This window comes from Ovis aries, chromosome 4, assembly GCF_016772045.2.
Source record: "Ovis aries strain OAR_USU_Benz2616 breed Rambouillet chromosome 4, ARS-UI_Ramb_v3.0, whole genome shotgun sequence".
In the NCBI taxonomy this organism is placed as follows: Eukaryota; Metazoa; Chordata; class Mammalia; order Artiodactyla; family Bovidae; genus Ovis; species Ovis aries.
The window spans coordinates 55,924,433-55,949,562 of record NC_056057.1 but is presented as its reverse complement, the minus strand read 5'-3'; the positions used below and the strand labels follow the sequence as shown (position 1 = coordinate 55,949,562).

General features: G+C 36.3%; 1 protein-coding gene across 10 annotated transcripts in view; it reads left to right on the top strand.

Moving 5' to 3' along the window:
• The window catches only part of FOXP2 (forkhead box P2), a 669,679-nt gene that overhangs the window by 26,214 nt on the left and 618,335 nt on the right, over positions 1–25,130 (top strand). For 3 of the 10 annotated variants that reach the window (XM_060414745.1, XM_060414741.1, XM_060414736.1), the window contains exon 2: positions 8,155–8,218. The exons of the other annotated variants lie outside the window; for them this stretch is intronic. The gene's annotated coding sequence lies outside the window, so the exon portion shown is untranslated. The remainder of the gene's footprint in view (positions 1–8,154; positions 8,219–25,130) is intronic. 10 annotated transcript variants of the gene reach the window in all.

Sequence of the window (25,130 nt, the reverse complement as noted above, 5' to 3'; positions counted from 1 at the left end):
GCACCTGGACTGGCTTAGGTGCAAATGTAACCAGGGAAAGCGATTTAGTCTTGAGTCCCACTGTCAGAACGCTGCAGGGAGCAAGAGCCAGAGTCAGTTGGTTAGTCCTTCACTCTTAGAGCACCAACTCTCTAAACAAGCCAAGTTAAAGCAGAATAAAAAAGAGGGGACACAAAAGTGAGTCAAGTAATCTTTTTTTTGCTGAATTGATGGGCTCAATAGAGGACAGAAATGGGATAGACCTAATAGAAGCAGAAGATATTAAGAAAGAGGTGGCAAGAATATACAGAAGAACTGTACAAAAACGATCTTCATGACCCAGATAATCACAATGGTGTGATCACTAACTAGAGCCAGACATCCTGGAATGTGAAGTCAAGTGGGCCTTAGTAAGCATCACTATGAACAAAACTAGTGGAGGTGATGGAATTCCAATTGAGCTATTTCAAATCCTGAATGATGATGCTGTGAAAATGCTACACTCAATATGCCAGCAAATTTGGAAAACTCAGCAGTGGCCACAGGACTGGAAGAGGTCAGTTTTCATTCCAATCCCAAAGAAAGGCAATGCCAAAGAATATCAGTCCTAAGTGTTCATTGGAAGGACTGATGTTGAAGTTGAAACTCCAATACTTTGGCCACCTGATATGAAGAGCTGACTCATTTGAAAAGACCCTGATGCTGGGAGATTGAGGGTAGGAGAAGGGGATGACAGAGGATGAGATGGTTGGATGACATCACCGACTCAATGGACATGAGTTTGGGTAGATTCTGGGAGTTGATAATGGATAGGGAGGCCTGACATGCTGCAGTCCATGGGGTCACAGAGTCCGACACGACTGAACAACTGAACTGAACTGATCCAAAGATCTGTAATGACTATGGACCTTTGAATAGCAGTGTTAGTATATTTCTAAAATATTTTGTAGCTAATCAGCCTCTTTAAAAAATATATTAATATATAGTTGATTTACAATACTGTGCTTGTTTCAGGTGTACAGCAAAGAGATTCAGTTATATATGTATTTATCTATATTCTTTATAGGTTATTTTCTATTATAGGTTATAATAGAATGCTGCTGCTAAGTCACTTCAGTCATGTCCGACTCTGTGCCACTCCATAGACGGCAGCCCACGAGGCTCCCCCATCCCTGGGATTCTCCAGGCAAGAACACTGGAGCGGGTTGCCATTTCGTTCTCCAATGCATGAAAGTGAAAAGTGAAAGTGAAGTCGTTCAGTCGTGTCCAACTCTTAGCGACCCCATGGACTGCGGCCCACCAGGCTCCTCCATCCATGGGATTTTCCAGGCAAGAGCACTGGAGTGAGGTGCCATTGCCTAAGTGAATATAATTCCCTGTGCTATACAGTAAATCATGGTTGCTTATCTGTGTCATATATAGTAGTATGTATATTTTACTCCCAAACTCCTAATTTATCTCTGCCCTTTTCCCCTTTGGTAACCATAAGTTTGTTTTCTATGTCTGTGAACCTAGTTCTTATTTGTAAATAACTATTTGTATCTTTTTTTTTCTTTGTTAGAGTTCATGTATAAGCACTATCATGTAATATTTGTCTTTCTCTGTCTTACTTCACTTTTGTATGATGGTCTCTAGTTCCATCCATGTTGCTGCAAATAGTGTTATTCAATTCTTTTTTATGGATGAATAATATCCCTGTGTGTGTGTGTGTGTGTGTGTGTGTGTGTGTATGTGTATGTAAACCACATCTTTATGCATTCATTTGTCAGTGGAACTTTAGGTTGCTTCCGTGTCTTGGCTGTTTTGAGTAGTGCTGCTGTATGCGTTGGGGTGCATGTATGTAGGCCATAAGTATATCCTTTCTAATTATGGTTTTCTCTAGATATATACCCAGGAATGGGACTTCTGGTCATATGGAGGTTCTGTTTCTAGTTTTTAAAGAAACCTCCATACTGTTTTCCATAGTGGCTGCACCAGTTTACATTCCCTACAGTGTAGGAGGGGTCCCTCTCTCCACACTGTCTCCAGCATTTGTTGTTTGTAGAGTTTTTGACCATGACCTTTATGACCAGTGTGAGGCGATACCTCGCTGTAGTTTTGGCTTGAATTTCTCTAATAATTGGGGATGTTGAGCATCTTTACATGTGCCTGTTGTCTTTGGGAAAATATCTATTTGAATTTTTTGTTCATTTTTTGATTGGGTTGTTTGTTTTGTTGATATTGAGCTGTTTGAAGTGTTTCTATATTTTTGAAATTAATCCCTTGTCTGTTGCTTCATTTGAAAATATTTTCTCCTGTTCTATAGTTTTTTTAATCAGTTGGATCTTTGAACTAATTCTGTGAGATCATTAAGGCAGATGGTTATAGTCTATGCTCTCTGCTGATGAGAAAATAACAGAAATACTTGTTTACTCAAGGTTGTGTGGCTAGTAAGTGGTGCAATCCAGTGAGTCACCTCCCTTCCCGTAGTCTAGTGTTCTTCCCTCTCTGTAAAACACACTGCCTCTCATAGTTTGGACATCTGAGTCTTCAGAATGTCTCTTAGATGTTAACTGCTTGGAGGGCAAAGGTGATGTCTCCTGTTTCTTTCGTAGTTCTTTGTATCATGGGTACACATAGTGGAAGCCCAGCAGGAATATTTGTTAACTGAGATGTGGGCTTGACATCATGGCAAGAGGAGAGCTTGGGATTAGACAGATGGAGAGGCACAGGCATATGCTGGCTATGTGATCTGGGTGAAGTTATTTGATCTCTGAACTTGATTTTCTTATCTATAAAATATGGATGAAAATTCTACATAGTGGTTTTTTTTTTTCTTTTTGGTATGAGTCAAAAATAACATTTGTAAGGTTTCCTATGGTCTTCCCTGGTGGTTCAGTTGGTAAAGAATCTGCCTGCAATGTAGGAGACCCCGGTTTGATTCCTGGGTCAGGAAGATCCCCTGGAGAAGGGAATGGCTACCTATTGTAGTATTCTTGCCTGCAGAATACCATGGACAGAGGAGCCTGATGGGCTAGAGTCCATGGGGTCGCAAAGAGTCGGACATGACTGAGCAACTCACACACACACACACATACGCACACAAACACACAGTTTCCCACATGGTAGCTGCCAGATAGTAAATGCCTTTCCCTTCAGTGGTAACAATGGATCACAAGACTGTGCTTTTTCCTAGCTCCTCCTTTTTTTTTTTCTTTTTTTTCCTGCAGGGCTGTTTCATTTATTGGCTTTGTTTTTGTTTGTTTTCATCTTAAAACACAGTGCCAGAGTTTAGGATGGAGCCACCCGTTCAGTTAAGGGAACATTCCTCATACCAGACTCCATGAATTCTGAGGATCTGGAAGAAAGGGAAATAGGCAGTTTACCAGAAGCAAATAGATCCTGTTCATCATTTCTTGCCCCCTTTGGTTAGGCAGTTAAGTTACAAAGAGCTGATCCAGGGATATTCTTTAGAGAAAAATCTGATTTTGTGGATGTACTCAGAAGTCAAATATTGTCTCTGGCTGAACCAGTATATCCTTGGAAACTTGAAACCTGAAACTTAAAAATTAATTTTGAATTTTGTTTGTGGTATTTGCAAGTGAAGCTACAATTGTTTATTCATGAAGTTCTCTCAAGCTATTAGATGTGGCAAAACTAGATGTTGCCCCAATTTAAGATTGTCTGAGTTTTGCAGTATTTTCTTTTCCATATTCATTCAAAGTCTTATACCATACTGCTTGACTTTAAAATTGATCTTTTTAAATTAATAAATTCATCATTGCAACGAATTCTCATTTTCTGGAGCAGTATGTTTGGTAAACAGTCTTATATTGTAAATTTAAAAGATTTCTCATTTCTGGGTATCAGTCTGACTCCCCTGTTAGGTTTTTTTTTTTTTTTTTCTTTTTGCTTCAGTAATGAATTTGGATAGCATGATCTCCATGTCATTTAATTTGGTATTTTACGTACTTTTATTGGGTTGCTGCTCTTTTGTTCTGAGAACTTCTTACTGAGCCTATAGCTAAGCTGAGAATTTTACTGTTGACATTTTTTAGGAAGTCAGTTTTTCTGGTTCTGAAATGGAGTAATTTTCTATTTTTATAATAAAGCTAATTAATTACTAGTTCCTATTGGAAGTAGAATCTTCTTTTATGGCCCAGTCCGTGGTATTCTATGATATGAACTTATCAATAGTACCACTGTATCTTGTAATACACTGTCCTGTGTCCTCCATTGACCACCGTTTTACATGTGCACACTGAGGAAATGAGGTTGGAAACGTTGGACTTTTCCTTACAGGTTTCAGGCACTAAGGAACAACTGGGAAGAATATTTTGAAGATGTTTCACACATATGTCTCTTCCCTCTCTTTCAGTTCTAGGAACATCATTAGATAATTTAGTCAAAGAAACATAATTCCCTTTCCCATTCGTCTGGAAATAATTTACTGAGTAGATATGTGCTCAGAGGAAGAAAGGTTTGGCAAGTGGTACATATTCTTTAGCTTGTGGATGTTGGGAGCATATGTTAGTGATCCCCTAATGAAAAGCACATGCTCAGAAAGTGGTTACTGTGTGTGCTTGGTAACTATTCTAGCAATATTGTGTTATGGGAGGGTCCTCATTTTGAGTGGAAATAATGGATGAGTTGAAACCAATGCACAAGTTCTGTAATGCAGTTTTCAAGATCTAGTCCAGCCCTAGAAATAATCTATTCATAAATTGTAAAAGATTGGGCTTTCATTGCACTTTCTTAGAACTCAGCTTTAGTAAAATTCTAAAGTAAATATATGGTGAAATTAGTCTTAAGTAATTTAAATGTGAATTTAGCAACCACAGAAAGATAAAAAATAAAGTACTTAGATATAGTCACATCAACTGATAAGAATTTCAGGACATTTTACTACTTCTTTAAAGTTGGTTTATTTGTTTTTTTCCCCATATACCTTCCAAGTAGATTATTTACTTGATGGAAAAAAAGGGTATGAACCAGGTTTAATGTTCAATAAAATCTAGCATTATAGTTTTATTTAGAGGACTTCACCTCTTTCTTGTTTCTTATTTTCAGGGTTGATCTCTTTAAAATTAATTGACCCAGCTATATAAAAATTGCTAAACAGTAATTTAGACATGGAATTTCATTTTAGGACCAGACCACTGTCTGCCACAAAGTGTGATGAAGTTTGAATGCATATAAACCTCTCTGTTCCTCTTTCCCAGTCAAAGTCTGTTCGTCTCTAAAAGCAGCCTTTGACATTTTTAGTTGTTCAGTTTTTTGCTTTTGTTAGCACTTTTATTGGCAAGGTATTGTGATTTCTTTAAAGTTTTTAGAATACTTTTTCTGTGTTCAGCCTAGTATTTTTTTTCTATTAAACCTGATTATTCTTAGAGGTTATATCTCAGAATTAAGGTGTTTAGGATTATATCAAAATGCCAGTTATCTTAAGTGTATTTTTAACTGTAAAAATTGTGTATGCATCATCTATGGTCCATAGGGTCACAAAGAGTTGGACATGACTGAAGCCACTTAGCACACACATGCAAGGTAGCCTTTACACATGGAGTTCATTAGTACTGTTGGTTTAATAACATTTAAAGCAATCATGATATTCTTTAGGTTTCCTAGTTTTTCATCATACATTTTATCTCTTGAAGTTATATGTGAAAATAGTTTTGATGGAAAATTCCAACTTATCAGCATACCAGTGTTATTTAGCAATTGATGTTTATGCCTAAGTATCAGTATTGGTTTAAAGTTGTTTCATTTAATTTCTACATTTAATCTTTTCAAAGCTAGATACTTAAAATCGTGAACTATAGCAGTATTCATCTGCCCTGTTTTTAGGGAAAAACATAAACTGTACATTTAACATATGATGAACTCACAAGACTGTATCTTAATAAAATAATATTAAGACATTAGATATTTTACTTACTTTTTTTTAAAGGGGATGAGAACTTTATTTTCTCATCTTAATTGTAAACTGTGTGAAGTAGGTTAGATACCAGTTTGTTGTCTTGCACTTTTGTAACGTTAATAAAATCAGGGCATTTCAGAGAACATGATGAATTGTTTTGCTGTATTAAAGATGTTTGTTGACTTTATTAATCTATTTAATTTTTTAAATTTCATAATATAGTTTAAATTATATGTCATTAATAAAAGTGGGGAGAATTTCTTTTTAAAGCAGTTAACTTTTACCAATATTATATGTTATATACATTTATATGTTTTTAATGTTATGGATTCTGTGTCATATTCATAATTTATAACAGTAGTATAAATCAAAATAATAGTATAGTTTTGTGGAGCATAATTGCAATCATAAAAAGAGAATGCCATCATGTTGAAATACAAAGAATATATATATATACTATTTTTTTGTTTTGTTTTGTTTTGTTTTGTTTTTACAGTACCATAGTCATGTTTATTTTCTTGCTTTAGAGTTGACCCTACTAGTATATTAGAAAAAATATTTAACCTTCGGGATTTGTGGTCCTTGTTTGTAAATTTGGGGAACAGTGAGGATCTTGCTTTATCTGGTTGTTGTGGGGTTAATCAATGTTTCAGGCTAAGTGTCTTGTACAGTCTGGTGGGCAGTAGATATTCAGAAGTGGTCCCTGCTGAAGGCAGTTAGCAGTGTTTGCTTCCAGCAGACCACAGAGCCAGGGACAGGTAGGGCCTGAGTCCTCTTTAATCAGTGTTACAGCCCAAGCAACAAGCACACTTCCAAAGAGTAAGTTTTAAAAGTTTATCTTTCTATAAAACTAAGCCTTCCTGAAGAGACTTTAGGATGAGTTTATGAAAGAGCAAGTCGATGAGTCATCTAAATTTTGTAACTTGAGGAAATCAAGAGCTATGTTAGTCACTGTAGGATTTGAAAATGCTCTATGATTTAAATGTTAACTTTTAATCATAAATCTAAGTCAGTGCATTCATTCACACTTTATTTCTTTCCTTACAGCTTATTTATTTTACTAAAAAATGATTAAAGGGAAAAAACCTCCAAAATATTAGTTTTTGAAGTAAAGATATGTAATTTATTTTATTGTTAACTGGTAAATATCAGTCAGATTAGTTATAGTCTTAATTGCATCTGAATGGAAGTCTCATATTTTAAGATAGAGATATCTTTTATTTTCATGAGAGCTTTAAGAATTTAGGATTTGAGCATTTGCTGTGGCATATGGTGCATTTTCTGTCCTATTTTGTATACCAGCCCATTAAGAAGAGAAAGTGAAGTAACTAATCTAAAAATAACTCTGCTGTTGGCCTAATTTAAAGACAACAAAAAAAGTCTACTGTGCATCAGTAAAATTCCACATTTTGTCTCCCCTGGTGGAAAAATCTCTGAAGCATTTTGCCACCTATTCACAGAACAGCATCTTGTTTGGCATCATAATTGCAGCCAGAAGGGCTGTTTTGACTTTTTTTAGTTATGTGTGCCCCAGTCATAGTGCAGACCTTGGCAGTCCAGAGACCCACCTTACTTGATACCAGTTTAGTTGCCCTCCAGGTCACATATTCATACATATTTCCAAAGCCCATTCATTTTCAAAAAAACATACTATCTTGAATTTGAAATTCGTGTTTTTAAAAAAGCCAGTGGGATACAAAAGTACATATTAAAACTAGTCACAGAAGTATAGTCATGTCTTTAATAGTTTAATTTTTTAATGCCTGTTCAACTTATCTTTAAAGTTATGTAAGGTATCTTAGGGCTTCCCTTGTAGCTCAGTCAGTAAAGGATCTGCCTGCAGTGCAGGAGACCTGGGTTTGATCCCTGGTTTGGGAAGATCCCCTGGAGAAGGAAATTGCAACCTATTCCAGTATCCTTGCCTGGAAAATCTCATGGACAGAGGAGCTTGGTGGGCTGCAGTCCATGGGGTCTTAAAGAGTCAGACACGACTGAGCGACAACACTAACTAAGGTATCTTAAAAATATTGTAAGATGAAACAAGTTTAATGAATTTCTTTCATCTTTACACGTATTCTTTGGTGATTTTTTGGCATTTTGTTTATATTATTTAATATTCTTCAGATTAACATTTTTATATTTGTTCAGAATTTCTTGGTTTGCTAATTGGAGTAGTTGGTATAGAAGTACTTCATGTAAATAATGGTTCTTTTTCTAACCTTAAGATTTCAGGCATTTTGGATACTTTATGATAATACATTTGCTATTGATTTCAGGTACAGAGTGCCTCAAGAGCTTGAGTGTGGAACATCATCAGTGGAACTGAGGCATTTCTTCATGGTGAGGGAACTGATTGGCACTAATGTTTGTAAAAGATTTTGCAACTTGGAAATTCAAAGGAATTTTTATTCCTTTTGTGAGATCTTTAAGAATTTGGGAGTGAGCATTTGCTGTGGCATATGGTACATTTTAAATTTTAAAATACTTTTGAATCCTACATAAGCATTCATTCACTGATATGTTGGACTAGTATGAGCTTAGAACATCCATAAGGAATATTTTAGCTCTTAAAAAGATAAGATATGGAGCAGATAGGAAATAAACTTTGTTAAAGAATAACATTCAAATATTAGGAGGATTTCAAGAGAGTAAGTATTAATAATAGCCCTATTAGGAAGACCACATTAATTGTTTGCAGTGAATCACGTACACAGTGACTCTGGCTTATGTATCTGACTGACTCACTTTGGCCAGTGGGACATAAGCACGTATGATGCAAGTAGACAGATGATAAGTGCTGGCCGTCTTGGAATGCCACTGTCACCATGTGAAGAAGCCTGTTCTAGTCTCCCAAAGATGAAAGGCCATATGGAGACATCAAGCCTGTTCAAGGCCGGCTGGGCCCAAGGGAATTCTGCCAGAGCTAGCCTACCAGGTGAATGCAGCTGCAAAGTAAGCCTATCCCAGGTCCTTATAAGAACCATACACCTTACTCACAGACTCATCAGAAATCAGCTGTTGTTTTAAGTTGCTGAGCTTGGGAACTGTTTGCTATGCAGCAATTGATAAACGAATACAGGAATTCATGCAGCCGCAGGATGCAGTACAGAAAGTGAAAATAATGGCAGATGTCCACCGAAAGCAGGCCAGGAGACCGGTAGTTAAGCTCCTAATTTGCTTCTGAGGTTCCTAGTAGTTAAAGTGGAATGCAGTTAGTTTTAGAGCATCCATTTTGAAAAAGAAGGAAGAATAGCATTCTTCAGAAAAGGGAGTGCCATTCCTTGGACTAAATTCTATAAGAGTGTTCTCATGTCAGGCCTTACCAGGAGAGAGTAATGAGTGATATATAAGGGGCTATGTCCTTGACCACATTCCAGCAATAGATCTTCTGAAGGGATCTTTTGTGTATTTCTGTAAAGCCCAAAGATATATCTTCAAGGCACAACTCTGTGAGCTTGATTATGAGAAGGATTAAGGTATATTGTAGTCTTTTAAAAATTTTATTATACAGTTTCCTATTTGACTTTATTCATTTCCACAGCGTCAGTTAAATTCTTTGACACAACAACTCCAAATTTATGTGTTTAATCCCTAATTTCTCATTGTGCTACACATTTGAATGCTTTCAACAGTGTACTATACATCTCTTCCTGGAAAATCTTTCTTCTTTCAGTTTCTTATTTGGAATCTAAAACATTGCTTTCCTTCCAGAAGGTTTAGTTGTGTTATTTCTAGTGCCACAGTGTCTTATAGTTATTGATGTTCAGCTCTTAGAATGAACCTAATAGTGATGGCTGGTGGACTTGAGAGCCTGATGGCCTGAAAATATTGAAGTTTTATTATTCTAAAGTTTTTACTCACATTAGAGAATCAGAGATTGAAAACAGTAACCAAAGAGAAAAACTGAAATCCTGGAAGAACCGAAATAAAGATAATAAATGAGTTCTCTACTTCAAGCAAATGAAAATTTATAAACCTTGTGTGAAACAGAAAAAGAACATAACTTATATGGCTGTTTTGTTTTGAATCAATAATTACTGTGTTCCTTTGACTACCTAAGTGTCACCTAAGTGAATCTGCTTTTCTCTATGTCCAGAACCACTGTCATTGTCTAAGACACTCCCAGCTCTTGCTTGGCTAATGCCATATGGTCTTTTGAAATATGTGTTAACTGTCCATATTTCTGATATAGGTATTTTCTTATTTTCTTTCCTTCCTTGCTACGTCAGTGTCTTCCAGAGTATAGGCACAGGGTAGTTGCTTAATGTATATTTATTGAAGGAATGATGGCGTTCTTCATGGAAACTTTTATACCTCTCTAGTAGGTTCTATAACATAGCAACCAAGCACTTATTTTCATATTATCCCTCTGGTTGTAATGGCTCCTCATGTCTTTTAGTTTATAATGACCCAAATACTGTTTGTTACATATTTTGGAGTTATGATTTTTAGAATACACAGAATAGCTTGCATAAAGCCAGGATAACGTGAAAAGTTAACTACAGCATCACTGGAGCAAATCCAGATGCCATTTGCCGAGTGAGCCTTGTGGCTCTGGTGGGAGTGATTAGTGGGCTTTGTCCTATGGGAGCCAAAGGTCTTTTGGAGAGGACTAGGCCAGTGAATCTTTTGGGGAATCGGAGTGGCAGAAGAAGTTGCAAAAAAGAAAGCTGCCATACCTTCTAAGAACCTTCTAAGAACTTATACCATAAGAACTTTATACCTTATAAGAACTGCCATACATTATAAAAACTTTCTTTAGGCTCTTTTCTGGACTTAACATTTTGCTGGCCCTAAAAACAGGTATCATAAAAGATAAATAAATTGAATGCAAAAATGACAAAGGGAAAAATGTTTAAGAAGACTAGAATATTAACATCAAAAGTCGGAGTAAAAATTTGAAAACATCTAAGACATTTGAAATGGTGGCTCTCAAGATACTTAAAATTATAGCTGTAAATGAGAGCAATAGGGGAAAAAAGATTAGTATTAGAACTCCGGAAATTAGGGGTAAGAGTTAATTGAATAAAAATGTGACACAAAGAATAGAAGCTGAAAGTTGGGTAAGGAAATATACAGTAAGAAAAAATATTAGTAAGATATATGAGATTAAATTTTAAATGCATAGGGTAACTATGGTTAAAAATTCATGTGAAAGGAGAGTGATTTGATGGAAGGTGACGAGGATTTGGTGAGGGGTTGTCTTCACAAGAGAATTACCTCCTCCTCAAGCTTTTGACATTTTGTCTTGCCTCCTTCAAGGGCACTCATGCCTCCCTATGTTTCAATCTAAGATTATCCTTTGGGGACTATCCCTGTGAAGCTGGGATAACACCTTCCCTCTCCCATCCCAGTTTTTTTTTTTTTTTTAACATGGCAAGTATTCAGAGTTGATTGCAGAATCTTTAGTAAGAGCTTGTGTCTAAATAACTCTCTAAACCTGGCAGTTGAAAATGATTTTGATGTTTCACGAGAAAATTTTTACTTTGATTTAACAAATGATTCTGTTTTGCATAACCCTATAGTCCCTTATTTGCTATTACATGATTATAATAGTGAATGCTGTTAGGCATGTTTACAGTATACATTATTTGCATTACTTTTTTGATCTTTATAGCCACCTCTGGGACAAGTACTTTCATTATATCCCATGGATTACTTTAAATTTGTATTTTAGAATTGGACAATCTGAGGTCTTGATAAATTAGGATAGTTTCTTGTTGTTGCTGTTCTTCAGTTGTTAAATTGGGTCCAACTCTTTGCAACCCAATGGGCTGCAGCACACCAGGCTCCTCAGTCCTCCACTATATCCCAGAGTTTGCTCAAATTCATGCCCATTGAGTTGGTGATGCTGTCTAACCATCTCATCCTCTGTCACCACTTCTCCTTTTGCCTTCAGTCTTTCCCAGCATCGGGTTCTATTTTATTAGTCAAGCTGAGGTTAGTACCTGGATCTTTTAATTCCCACTCTAGTTGTGTTTCTACCATAGCCTTTACCATATTTCCACCTGCTGTTTCTTGGGTTCACAGTGGTTGAATGTTTTGTAACATTTATGAATAAGAATGGCAAAAATGAATGTGAAGTTTTAATAGAAACTGTGCTCTCATTCCAGATTATGAATGAATTAATAGAGAATTTATGCCCCTCATACTGCCCTTATGCATAATTTCTTATTCTGTGTGAAATTTGTCATCATTAAAGCATGATTTTAAAAATGGGAAAAATTAATGGTTTTCAGAATGACTGAAGGTATAAAAAGTATGTGAGGAAGCTAAGAATAGACAGGTATAGTAAATGACTGGTTATATATCAGCCAAGAATTTTTTTGACTACTCCTGTCTTTACCTAGGCGGAATCAAGCTTTGAGAAGATCTTGACAGGCACAAAAATTAATAGATTTTTCACTACACAGTAAGTACAATTACAGAGGTTGGCACAGCATGTTAGAGGTAGACAGAGAAGGGACTGCTGCCACAGAATAGGTGAGTGGGGAGAGGAGAGGCTTCCCAGAAGAAAACTCTGAATTGTTACTGGCAGATTGTTTTATGTACCAGTGTTGAAAATGAAGGCTTTTCTGGTTCTTTCAAGCAATAATCGACAAAGTGGTTGGTCATCTCCTGATTGGCAAGAACAGTCCATTTTAGAATTAAATTAATCCCCAAATGCAAATCCATTCTTCCATTCTCATGAGTGAAAAAATTTGCATAGGTTTTTACTTCGATGAACAATTAAGGACTACTTGTGTTGTGCTTATTCGCTCAGTCATGACCAACTCTTTGCGACCCCATGGACTGTAGCTCATACTTACTAGTAGTCTAAGTTGGATATTAAAGTTTACTAAAATATATATAACATTGCCAAATGGAACCCATTACTAAGTCTGCTACAAGATATTAGTATTTCATCAGAAATCGAAGTGCAGTGAAATACTTGATAAGTTGTAAAGCTTCAGCTGCTCATGCTCAACAAACAGGTGGCTGGAATTACCAATATTTTCTTGAAAGTTTTATCAGTATATCAGCTGGGCTCTCTTAAATTGGTCATGGTGTTTGCTGCTGTCTTGCATCTGAATTATAAATGATTAGTATAGATTCATCATCTTATTTTTCCAGGATTGTATCCTTCAGTGTTAATTCATACTCGTAGTTTTTAGTTCTTGCATGTCTTATTGTCGGTAAATCATGAGTGAAAAACAAACCGTGCATGATTTTCATCAGAACTTCTCAAATGTTGGCATGAGTAGGAATCTGAAGGGCTTATTACAAAAGAGATCCCTGGGCACCATCCGCAGAAATTCTAGTTCAGTACATCGGTGTGGGGTCTGATAATTAACAGTTCTGACAAGCTCCCAGGTGATGTTGATGCAGCTGACTTTTCAGCCATACTTTGAATAAAACCAGTCTGTATCATTCTTGCTGGACTCGCCTGGTGGCTCAGTGGTAAAGAATCCACCTGCCAATGCAGGAGACACAAGTTTGATTCCTGAGTCAGGAAGATCCCCTGGAGAAGGAAATGGTGACCCACTCCTGCATTCTTGCCTGGGAAATCCCATGGACAGAGGAGCCTGGTGGGCTACAGTCTAGAGGCCACAAAAGAGTTGGACATGACTTAGTGACTAAAAAATATCATTCTTGCTAAAGCAGACATGTAGACCACCCATGAAAACATTCATGTATAATGATATCTCCTATTGTTTAGTCCTTTTCTTTTGAAAGATAGCATTCACAAGATGGGATGTTTAGGTGGGTGAGGAGCAAAATCTCTGGGTATTTTGGTCACTTTTAGTAACACACCAAAACAAAAACAAAAACAAAAACAAAAAACCAGATTGAGAATCTCTGATTGTGAGCAAATTACAGTTGATCAGATGTGGCTCAGACATCACATGCTAGAACAGAGGTGATAAATCACTGTGGCTCAAGCATCATGTGCTAGGAGAACAGAGCTGATAAACGTGGCTAGAGAAATTTACCATCTTATTTAGGGTTTTGTATATCAGATTCAATAATTTGTCTTTAACCTAAGAGTGATAGTAAACCATTAAAGCATTTGGAACTAGGAGATGGCATGATCCAAGTTATATAAAAAAAGAGTATAGCAAGAAGGGAAGCAGAGACAACAGTTTGAAGTTGCAACAATAAGGTAGATAAAAAACAGTGAAGGACCTGAACTAAATAATAAGGAGTGACGAGAATGATAGATGTGAGAGATAGTAAGGCAGTGATGATGATTATAATAGCAACTAATATTTGCTGTGCATTATGAGGGCTTCCCTGGTGGGTCAGAGGTTAAAGTGTCTCCCTGCAATGTGGGAGATCCAGGTTCGATCCCTGGGTCGGGAAGATCCCCTGGAGAAGGAAATGGCAACCCACTCCAGTACTCTTGCCTGAAGAATCCCATGGAGGGAGGAGCCTGGTAGGCTACAGTCCATGGGGTTGCAAAGAGTCAGACACGACTGAGCGACTTCACTTTCACTTTCACGAGCTATAGACTGATCACTTTACCAAGCAGGTTGGGTATATGATTTAATTTAGTCCTTACAGCAGCCTTAAATGGGGAAACTGAGTCACAGAGAGGCCAAGTTACTTGTTAAGGCCACATAACTGCTTAGGGCAGAACAATGATTTAGACTCCAGCAGAGCCCAGACTCTTGAACTGAATGGTAGATTTGATGAAATTGAGTGATACGAGGTGAAGGAGGTGGATTGAGTGTTCATAGATTAACCATTTCTAGCCTAGACACTGGTACTGTGTAGGAAAATTATGAGGTGATGTGTATTTGGAGTGTGATGAAGTGGAGAAGTGAAGGGCCAGGGAGAGGATAAATTCAATTTTGGACATTCTGAGTTTGAGAAATCCAAGAGAAGTGAGCTAGTGGTCAATGAATATATGGGTCTTTACTGTAGAAATCTAATGCAAACCCACAAAAACATGGTGGGTAGATGAGATGCAGAGAATGTTGTGAAATGGGTAAACCTATCTGTGCTGTGGCTGCTAAGTCACTTCAGTCGTGTCCGACTCTGTGCGACCCCATAGACGGCAGCCCACCAGGCTCCCCCGTCCCTGGGATTCTCCAGGCAAGAACACTGGAGTGGGTTGCCATTTCTTTTCCAGTGCATGAAAGTGAAAGTGAAAGTGAAGTCGCTCAGTCGTGTCCGACTCTCTGAGACCCATAGACTGCAGCCTACCAGGCTCCTCTGGCCATGGGATTTTCCAGGCAAGAGTACTGGAGTGGGTTGCCATTGCCTTCTCCGAAACCTGTCTGTAGTACTGTATTAAATTTTGAATGTCACTCTAATTAAAACTGAAGTTGTGTCTAGAGATAAACATAGTTTCAAAGAATTGGGAAACAATGTTGCAGGAATACTAGAGTAAGGAACTGGGTTGTTTAATGCAGAATTAAAGAGAAGTGGGGGAGAAGGCAATGGCACCCCACTCCAGTACTCTTGCCTGGAAAATCCCATGGACAGAGGAGCCTGGTGGACTGTAGTCCATGGGGTCGCGAAGAGTCGGACACAACTGAGTGACTTCACTTTCACTTTTTACTTTCATGCATTAGAGAAGGAAATGGCAACCCACTCCAGTGTTCTTGCTTGGAGAATCCCAGGGACAGAAGAGCCTGGTGGGCTGCCATCTATAGGGTCGCACAGAGTCGGACAGGACTGAAGTGACTTAGTGGCAGCAGCAGCAGCAAAGAGACGGGGAAAGCCGATGGTACACAATATTTAAGAGAATAGTTATGGAGAACAGGGAATGTAGATAGCACAGTAGTCAGAATGGGACCAAACAGATGCCAATTACTCAGTTCCAGATATGCTGAGAATAAAAGCATGTCCAAAAAGGGAAGGGATTGCCTTATGAGGTAGTGCATGCTAGTTAAGGAACTGAAATATCAACTGGAGTGCCACCCAGTACCAGTATTGTAGAGATAATTCTTGTTCCACATGGATTATTCAGTACATCAGAATTTAAGAGTATTGTAATAAACTGTTCTGGGTTTTATAATTTGTTTTTAAATTATTGATAGGTGTATTCTGAATTTTTCTTCACAAGCGAAGTAAATCATTATTTTTCTTGGCATAAAGCATATGAAATCATCACCAGCTAAGATGATAGTTGCTGGAAATGTGTAAGGATTTTCCCTAAATACTAATCCATGTCTCATTACTGCTCTAGTTGTTTCAGCAGAATGCAATAGTTTGGTTGTAGGAATTGTTTACCATATCAGTGACACCAAATAAAGGCAGTTTTTAAAATTCCACTTAAAGCAAAATGTCAAAATAAAGTATAGTTTCTCATTACTGGATCTACAGTTTTTGTATCTTTTTTTTTTTTTTTTCCCTTGGCCACTGGGAGTTTTGTTACCAGCCATGAAACACAACCTTCATGTTGTACTGTGTAGGATAGATACTGTAAATTTCTGGGCTTGCTTTTCCATTGATCTGGATTGCCGTATGGGAATCCTATTCAGCTGATCTTTATTTCCTGAGTCAGAAATTCTGTTTTACCAATCTTTGGGGCTTTCAGCAGCTATTCTCAGTGGGCCTTCAGGTATTGCACATGAAAGAGAAGGTTCAAAGGCATAGAAAGAAGGTTCAGGGCTGAAATGTTTACACTGCATTTTAAAAAATTTTACAAACATTTTCTAAGTTGATGGATCAGCATGAAAGCCTAGTAGATCTAAAGCTTTCTATATGCTGTAGTATAGGTAGCATTTGAATTATACACAATTTTAAAGGAGTGGTGTGGTACTCATCAGTTATAAATTTTATGCAAAAGTGACTCACTTGTATGTTTCCAGCAAGTGTAATGAACAACACTGTGATTAATGTTTTATATTTCTTGATTTTTCCACAAGTTTACTTGCCTCTTCTTATTCTGATTTATTTTGAAGCTGGCAGTATTGAATTCAGATAAAGTACAGTTTACAGTCAAAATAAGAAATTAACAAGCCACTGGAAATTTTATAATAAACAGATATTTCCCAGGTTTTACCACTTTTTATGTGGTCAGTTACATATATTGCATAGCAATAAAAATATTGTTTTTTTAATTAAAGTACAAATACAAAAAGCCAACTGTTACGAATTTATCATTTATTTAGTAAAATATATTTTAATTATAAAGAGATTTTACTACCATATATTGATTTTTTTTAAAGTGTAATGTTTGCTAATGTGTCAGTAGCTTGTTTGAACATAATCTGGTTCTCTGTGACTAGTTGCAGATTACACATTTATAAATTTTAAATAGACAACTTTGATACGTCTCTCAGCTTTGTGTATAAACAAAATGTTCAGTATGAAATGCAAAAGTTTGATAAAGGTCTTGTGTTTATTCTGAAGTACATAAATGTTTGTAGAACATTTTTAAAAAATCCTTGTAAAGTAAGTATTTGAGTCTTCTGCCATACACAGCATTTTCTTATTAAACAGATTTTTGACATTATGTTAAGCTATAACAGAATCCATGCTTCTGGGAAGTTTACATACATTAAAAGACTTTTTGACAAGATGAAATTAGTCTTCTGTATGAAATTATGGGAGAATTTACAAAATGAGCATATATGCTTAGGAGCTGATTTATCAAAATATTTTTGACTTGATTTTCCTTTTATGGGCTTCTCTCCCATTTTTATCTCATCGTGTATATGTGTGTGTGTGTGTTTGTGTTTGCCTGTAAAATTTGCATAATGTAAATATATCTTCCAACCACAGCCAAAGTGGTTGTTTGGAGATATATTGTTTGGCCCTGGGGAGGAGGTAGGCTTGTAAGGAAAAGAATACTGAGATTGACTTAACACAGCCTGTCCTCCCTCACACCTAACTACAAACTTAATTGAGCTGTTTTAATAAACCTGGAGTTATTTTCATGTTAAATACTATCCATGCGTGGATTTAAAAGTGATAATATACTAAGTAGCCTCTGGAAAGCAATTGGCTTTTATTCTAATCATGGGGATCAAATCATGATGCTTTTGCTAAAGTCATTCCATAATTTAGTTTTAAATTTTAAATTCTTTTTTAGGGTGCATTCCTAAGCTTCCTGGGATTTCTTCTAATATTGGGACATTTATTTCTTTGGTTGCATTAGTGTGTGGCTGTTTCTCAGTTCCCAAAGGACTCTATTTTAATCTATATCATAACTTGACACAATCTGTTGTTATAGATCTGCTTTCCAATAGACTTCGAGATCTTCGTGGTTGCAGACTGTGTTTTATCTTTCTTTGTCCAAGGCCAAGTGATTTAATAAGAGGCGGTGAGGTAAGAGTGTGGCTCCTGTTAAACGCAGCTTCAGAACAGAAGTGCCAGTCTGTTCCTGCTGGTTGGGGGTGTCCCTGATGGCTCCGCCGTTAAAGGATCCACCTGCAAAACAAGAGACCTGGGTACGATCCCTGGGTGGGGAAGAGCCCCTGGAGAAAGTAGTAGTTAAACACTCCACTCTTCCAGGCACTCCATTCTTGCCTGAAAAATCTCATGGACAGAGGAGCCTGTCAGGCTCAGTCCATGGGGTTGCAGAGTCGGATGACAATAAGTATGCATGCTCACTGTTGCTCTAGACTATAAAGCCTCACCATACAGGGTCCCTGGTGTTCAGTGAGTCAGAATTCTTGCCCTTCCTTCCCACGAGATGGCCCTCCTACCCAAAGAAAGCCTAACCACTTTTAAATTTTAGAGTAGATTGTCCAGTTGAGGGATTCCCTCTCTTGGTTTTAGGTTGATAATAGGCCAGTTTGGGCACATGCCCATCATACTATTCCACAAAACACTCATTTGTAGGATACCTGGGTTCGATCCCTTGGTTGGGAAGATCCTCTGAAGAAAGGAAAGGCTATTCACGTGTTCTGGCCTGGATAATTCCATGGACAGTATAGTTCATGGGTCACAAAGGGTTGGACACCACTGAGTGGCTTTCACTTTCATATGTACTATGAAAATTGTGCATATCAAACAAAAGATAACTTGGTTCTAGTTAAGAACATAACTTTTTAAAGGGATTAATAAGAAGAAATAACAATTTATTTGAATTTCATATGTATTTGTTAAAAAAAAATAAGCAACCTCTGCAGGCAAGGAAGGTACTGTGCTATGTCTTTTTAAGAACTGAAAGATGAAGAGTACTTAGTATTGCTCTCAAGGAGACAAAATGTAGTGAGGATGCATGTATGTGTGTGTGTGTGTGTGTGTGTGTGTGCGCGTGTGCGTGTGTGCATGATCATAATGCAGATTAAGTGAATTAAGCGTTCTAACCAGCAACCTATGGGAATGATCTGTTCTAATATGAGCTTCAGGAAAAAGAGTACAGAGGATATGAACACTTGACCTGAGTTTTGAATAATGCATAGAGACCTGATAGGTATATTTATGCAAATGTTCAAGCACATAATAGCACACATGCTCAGTATGAATTCATGTGGATAAATTTATGTGGATGTGTGTGTGCACAAATGCATAGTCATGGTGAGATTAGTGTATACTCTTCTTAAATGCTTTTATTCTCATGAAATGTAACAATATAAAAGTCTTTATAAAAGCTTCTCTCCCTTAACTGATGTTGCCAGAATATTATTTTGACTTAAATCTTTAGCAACTAAAACTGTCAGCAGTCATGATTAAATTGTATATTAACCTGTAAAATTCTTATAGTGACACATGGCTATGTATTAAAGTGAAATAAATAATAGACTTTTAGAATAATCTGGTCGTGAAGGGACATGCATAATTTTGTTTTGGAAAAGTCCAGCCCTTTGGCAGCTGTCTAGTGTTCAGATGGTAATTGTATTAACCTGGATGGGTAGGAAGTTATGTGGAGGAAGAGATTATAGATCATGTATTCCTACCCATGCCATCTTGAAATGATTAAACCAAAATAATTCTGTGGTTTATCCTTCAACTAGGTCTTTTAGATGCTTCTACTTCCCTCTCCCCAAATCTCTTTACATTTTTGTTGGTGCCTATATGAAGTATCTATAGTTGCATAACAAATTACCATAAAAATCAAATTACTATGCGGTGACTAATCATTTCATACATAGTTTCTTTGACTCAGGAATCTGGGCATGCCTTAGCTGGGTACTCTGTTTCAGTGTCCCTCACAAACTGTAGTCACAGTGTCAGTCAGAGCTTTAGTCTCATGCGAAGGTTCATCTGGGAAAAGATCTACTTCCAATCTTATATGGCTTTGGCCCATCCAGTTCCTTGTGATTTTTGGACTGACGGCCTCTGTTCTTTGCTGACTATTGACTGGAGACAGCCCTCAGTTTCTTGCCATGTAGGTCTCTGCATGTGGAAGTCTGCTTTATCAGAGTCAACAAAGGAGAAGGTCTGTAGAGATAGTCTCTAAAGATGATGGGAGTTACAGTCTTATGTAATATAATCATGGTGGTGTTATCTCATCACTTCTGGTGTATCTCCTTCATTAAAAATTATATCACTGGTCTTTCCCACACTCAAGAGGAAGGGATTAATTATGTCTTATAGACATATATGACGTATAATACCAGTACCAGGTGATGGAGATCATTGGGGCCACCTTAGAGTCTGCCTGCTGCAATGCCTAATGTTTATTTCGGGTGGGAAAGATCTATTCTGTAATGATAAATAAAAGTGTAGAATTCAGAAGGGATAAATTCATCAGTAATTAATATTACTTGTCAGTGAATAGCTGCATATAATGTCAGAACTTTCCCTTTTTTTGATATCCAGAGACTATAAAGAGACTAAAAAGGCATTGGATTGATGAGTTATAAAAAAAGTGATTGCATCAAGCTAGCGCATGCCAAGGACAGATTTTTTTTCCCAGTTTGTAAATTTTGTCTATCTAAAACATTTATTGTTTTCTTCAACTTCATGGAAATAAATGCTCAGAAATGCTGGAGTACAAGCCTACTTATAACTTTATTGTAATTTAAAAACAATTTAAAATCATGATTTCTCTTACTATTCCTTTCCTTCTTCCTTTTTCCAGAGTACTCCTTGTTTGATGCATCAAAGTAGCTGTACATTTATAGTCAGTATTAGAAACTAAAAATAAATAAACGAAATAGAGAAATACACAGAACGTAGTTCTTACTAAATATATTGTGAATAAGAAATGATAATGATAGAAAATACTGAATTTGACAATGAAAATGGATAGATGCAGGACATAGTTATTTGTGTATATTCAAATATAGGGACAAGCCATTGAATTAATATAGATTGAATAAGGATCAGAAATTTGTATATGGTAAATTAAATTCTCTTGTGCTTTGTTTACTTCTTAATATCTTATAAATTTTAAGGGTATTCCAATAATCATTACTATTTCATTGTCAGAATTAGCAAAAGACCTCTTTCTTTTTTTTTATTTTTTTATTTTTATTTTTTTAAATTTTAAAATCTTTAATTCTTACATGCATTCCCAAACATGAACCCCCCTCCCACCTCCCTCCCCATAACATCTTTCTGGGTCATCCCCATGCACCAGCCCCAAGCATGCTGCATCCTGCGTCAGACATAGACTGGCTATTCAATTCACATGATAGTATACATGTTAGAATGAAAAGACCTCTTTCTTAATGTGCAACTAAACCTCAGGGATTTTCTCCAACTACTAATCAATGCATTTATCCTACTTTAGTTAACATGATTGTCTGTGGTTGATCATGGTTCAGTATTTTCCTGAAATGAAGGAGATATACCCCTTAAAACCAGGGAATTCAACTTCAGGTCACCACCTCTTATCCTAAAATAAACTACTAACACTCTTGTGAATTACTGAATTCTTGCAAAGGTCCTTTCTCCCCCAGAATGATTCATCTCTTATTTAAGAAGCAGATTCTTAGCCTTGGCCTTACATTTTCAGTATAGATATCCTCTTATTAATGTACTTTTAAAACTTTATTTTTTTATTTAATTAGTTCTGAAAGTTTCTATTTACCCTCCAATTAGTCACTAGTCAGGTATCTGAACACTCCAAAACTTGAATTTCAAAAAATTTCTTGACAGAAGATACTTAATCTATTGTCTGTAGTGTCCCGAACTTGCCATTTTAGTGTTGTTTGCTCTAGATTTTAAAAGCCCAGGAATTCAAGGACTTTGGCTGTTCAGTTGCCAAGTCGTGTCCAACCCTTTGTGATCCATGGACTGTAGCACACCAGGCTTCCCTGTCCTCACCATCTTCCGAAGTTTGCACAAGTTCATATCCATTGAATTGGTGATGCCATCCAGCCGTCTCATCCTCTTTCACCTCTTTCTCCTGCTGCCCTCGGATCTTAACCAGCATCAGTGTCTTTTCCAGTGACTCGACTGTTCGCATGAGGCGGCCAAAGACTATCACTATGTAAATATCTTTGTGTAGCAGTCCGTGCAATTAGACATTCAATAAATGCTTTCTGATAATGGAAACCCAGTTAAAAGTCTTCTGGAGAAATTCAGAATTTGTAAACAACCAAACAGAGTCACAATAGTGTAAAGTTCTCCGGTATTTTAAAACAGCTTCTTTCTTCCTAGCTACTTAGCCTTATGTCCCTTCTTATACTCTCCATTTCTTTTTAGGACATTAAAACAAACAAACACAACATTCTGTGCTTCTTTTCTCTGAAATACCTTAGATCTCTGACTGCCAGAATCTTTTTCTTCTTGACTTGGTTATGTTGGAGATATCACATCTTCCACTCTGATTTGTCCTTTCCTTTCAGGAATGTGGGGAGGAAGTTGAATACTCAGCTGGCTAGAGTTACAGAGGAAAAAGATATCTTAGGAATAACACTGCTCAGCATTCATAACTGAGCCTAGATATTTAGTGGAAAAACCCTGACTAAAAATCCAGAGGTTTTAACTAAAAGTTCTGTGTTTTTTTTTTCTTTGTGAACCAAGATATTATTATGTTTTGTGTGTTGCTTGCATGCTATTGTGACCTGGTGATATAATAGATATCAACTTGTTTGTGCATCTTTGCCCTAGTGACACATTATTGGCTCTTTAGCGATATTGCAGATAATCAGTATGTTAGCCCCTGGACAATTCTGAGTCAAAGCCCGATGGTAAACTTCATTTTGACTGGTAAATAACTTGAGGCTAAAAAATTGTATTAAAAAAAATAATGGTAAAATTGCACTTTGGCTACTCATGTGTTTTTAGAATATTTTAAGTAAGTATCCTTTAATTTAATGATGGATAACTACAAGTCATGTGATATTACTTTTTCTGTGAAAATTTAGAAGCCTATGTCTGTTCATTTCTTTTTTTACTACTGTTTGCTGCTAGAGAGTATAGGCTGAACTTCATAATTTAAACTTCATTGTATTTTACTTTGTGTTATTCTCTAGTTGCTTTCTATATCTTTACTTTTTTATATATATAAAAAGGTTATTTTGGGCAGTGCTGGGTCTTCACTGCAGTTTTTCTCTAGTTGCACGAGAGAGGCTACTGTTTATAGCCATGTGCGTCTTCTCATTGTGGGCCTTCTATTGTCACAAAGCATGGGCTGTAGAGTGAGGACTTCAGTAATTATGGCATATAGGCTTAATTACTCTGCAGTCTGTGGAATCTTTCTGGACCAGGGATTGAATCCATGTTCCCCGCATTGGCAGGTGGATTCTTATTCCACTGAACCACCAGGGGAGTACTTTACTTCTCTGTCATTCACTAGAAATAAAGTTTTGAACTATCTTATTCTTCTCTTGTACCTCACAGTTATTTTACTTTTGGGTACATATTGAGCATTTAATTTAAAAAGTTAAAATTATTTTTGTCTTAAAGAATATTCTTAAGTGTGATGAAAATGTGGTAAAATGAAACCCAAACAGAAGTGTTGGGAAAAAGAAAACTTTGTTCAAACTTTTAGGACAAAATCTGTCTCTAGAACACATCAGAAAGATTTGCTATTAAAAGGCCACCCTATTAAGCATATGTTTAATATGATTCCATGTATTTTTGTAACCATGACTGTATTGTTATTTTTCCTCACCATTTTTATAGATGTTCTCTTTTTTTTAGGAAGCAGTTAGGAGAAAGAAAATTTCTAGGCAAACCATCCCTAGTATTTTATTACCACAAAATGAAATAAATTCTTAGTTAAACATTAGTAATTGCATATTCTTAATATGAAAAAGTAGCTGAGAATATTTAAATTTCTTCCATTCTGGGATTTTTATCTTAATATATTTTGTGTGTTGGTTTTTAGTGTGAAAAGTAAGTATTTTGGTAAATCACATGATATAGAAGTAAAAGTACAAAAATGTTTTTATAAATCATGTACTACAGAAAAAAATACAAAGATATCAGGGTAGGTATTTGAGGAAATTGGGAATTTGTTATTATTTTTTTCTGGGAAAAAGTTTCAACTGCCATTGAATTTCATTATCATTTAATTTTTTAAAAGAAAATGTTGGCTTTGTTATGCTAGATCGTTATATGCTTTATTTCTACTACATTTTATCATAATGCACTGAGTATAAATAAACTCTGGTATGCTAAACCTAATAGCAATTAAACTGGAAGTGTTTGTGTTTCATCACTGTGAACTTCGCAGCAATGTTTCCATGACAACCTTCATGCTAGTTAAGACAACCGGAGGTGATCAACAGTTTATATATTTTTTTCTTTTGCAAGAATGGAATTTGTGGTGACAGTTTTGGCCTTTAATGGCACTTTTGCTCTGTGTGAAAGTATTTGTTTATCAGATCATATGTTGTTAACTGTCAGAGTGAGGTAGAGTGACTGCTTTTGATAAAAGGCTGCCTTAGAATGTCTAGCCTCTGAAGCTCTTGTACTCTAATTATCCCCATCAGTATAGAAGAATCCATTTGCATCAGTACTCTACAAATTTTACTTTATTAAGACCAAGTATTATGCTGAGTAAAATTGGGAAGATCTTGATTTTGTTTGGCCATATAAAAATTGAAATTCCTTGTAGCCTTACTTCTTAATGAATGTCCCCTCCCCTGGAAAAATTCCATACACATATACCTAAAGAAAAATATCTAAGTGTCCTCTTTAGAAAAGGTTATTGGGAAAGTTTTATGATTTTCCTTAAATCACTTGCTCTCCTAGAATATTATAACTACATCAATAGAGTCTGCTATAAAAGATGTACAAAAAGAGGAAAAATAATTTTATAGTTTCAAACAGAAATTGCCAAGCTGGTGGTGTAACTAAGAACTTTTTCCTGTTTACTGTTAAATAGAGGCACATTAAAAACTTTGCCTACTTTTAAATTCTCAAAATAAGCATATATATATATATATAAAAGCATATATATATATAA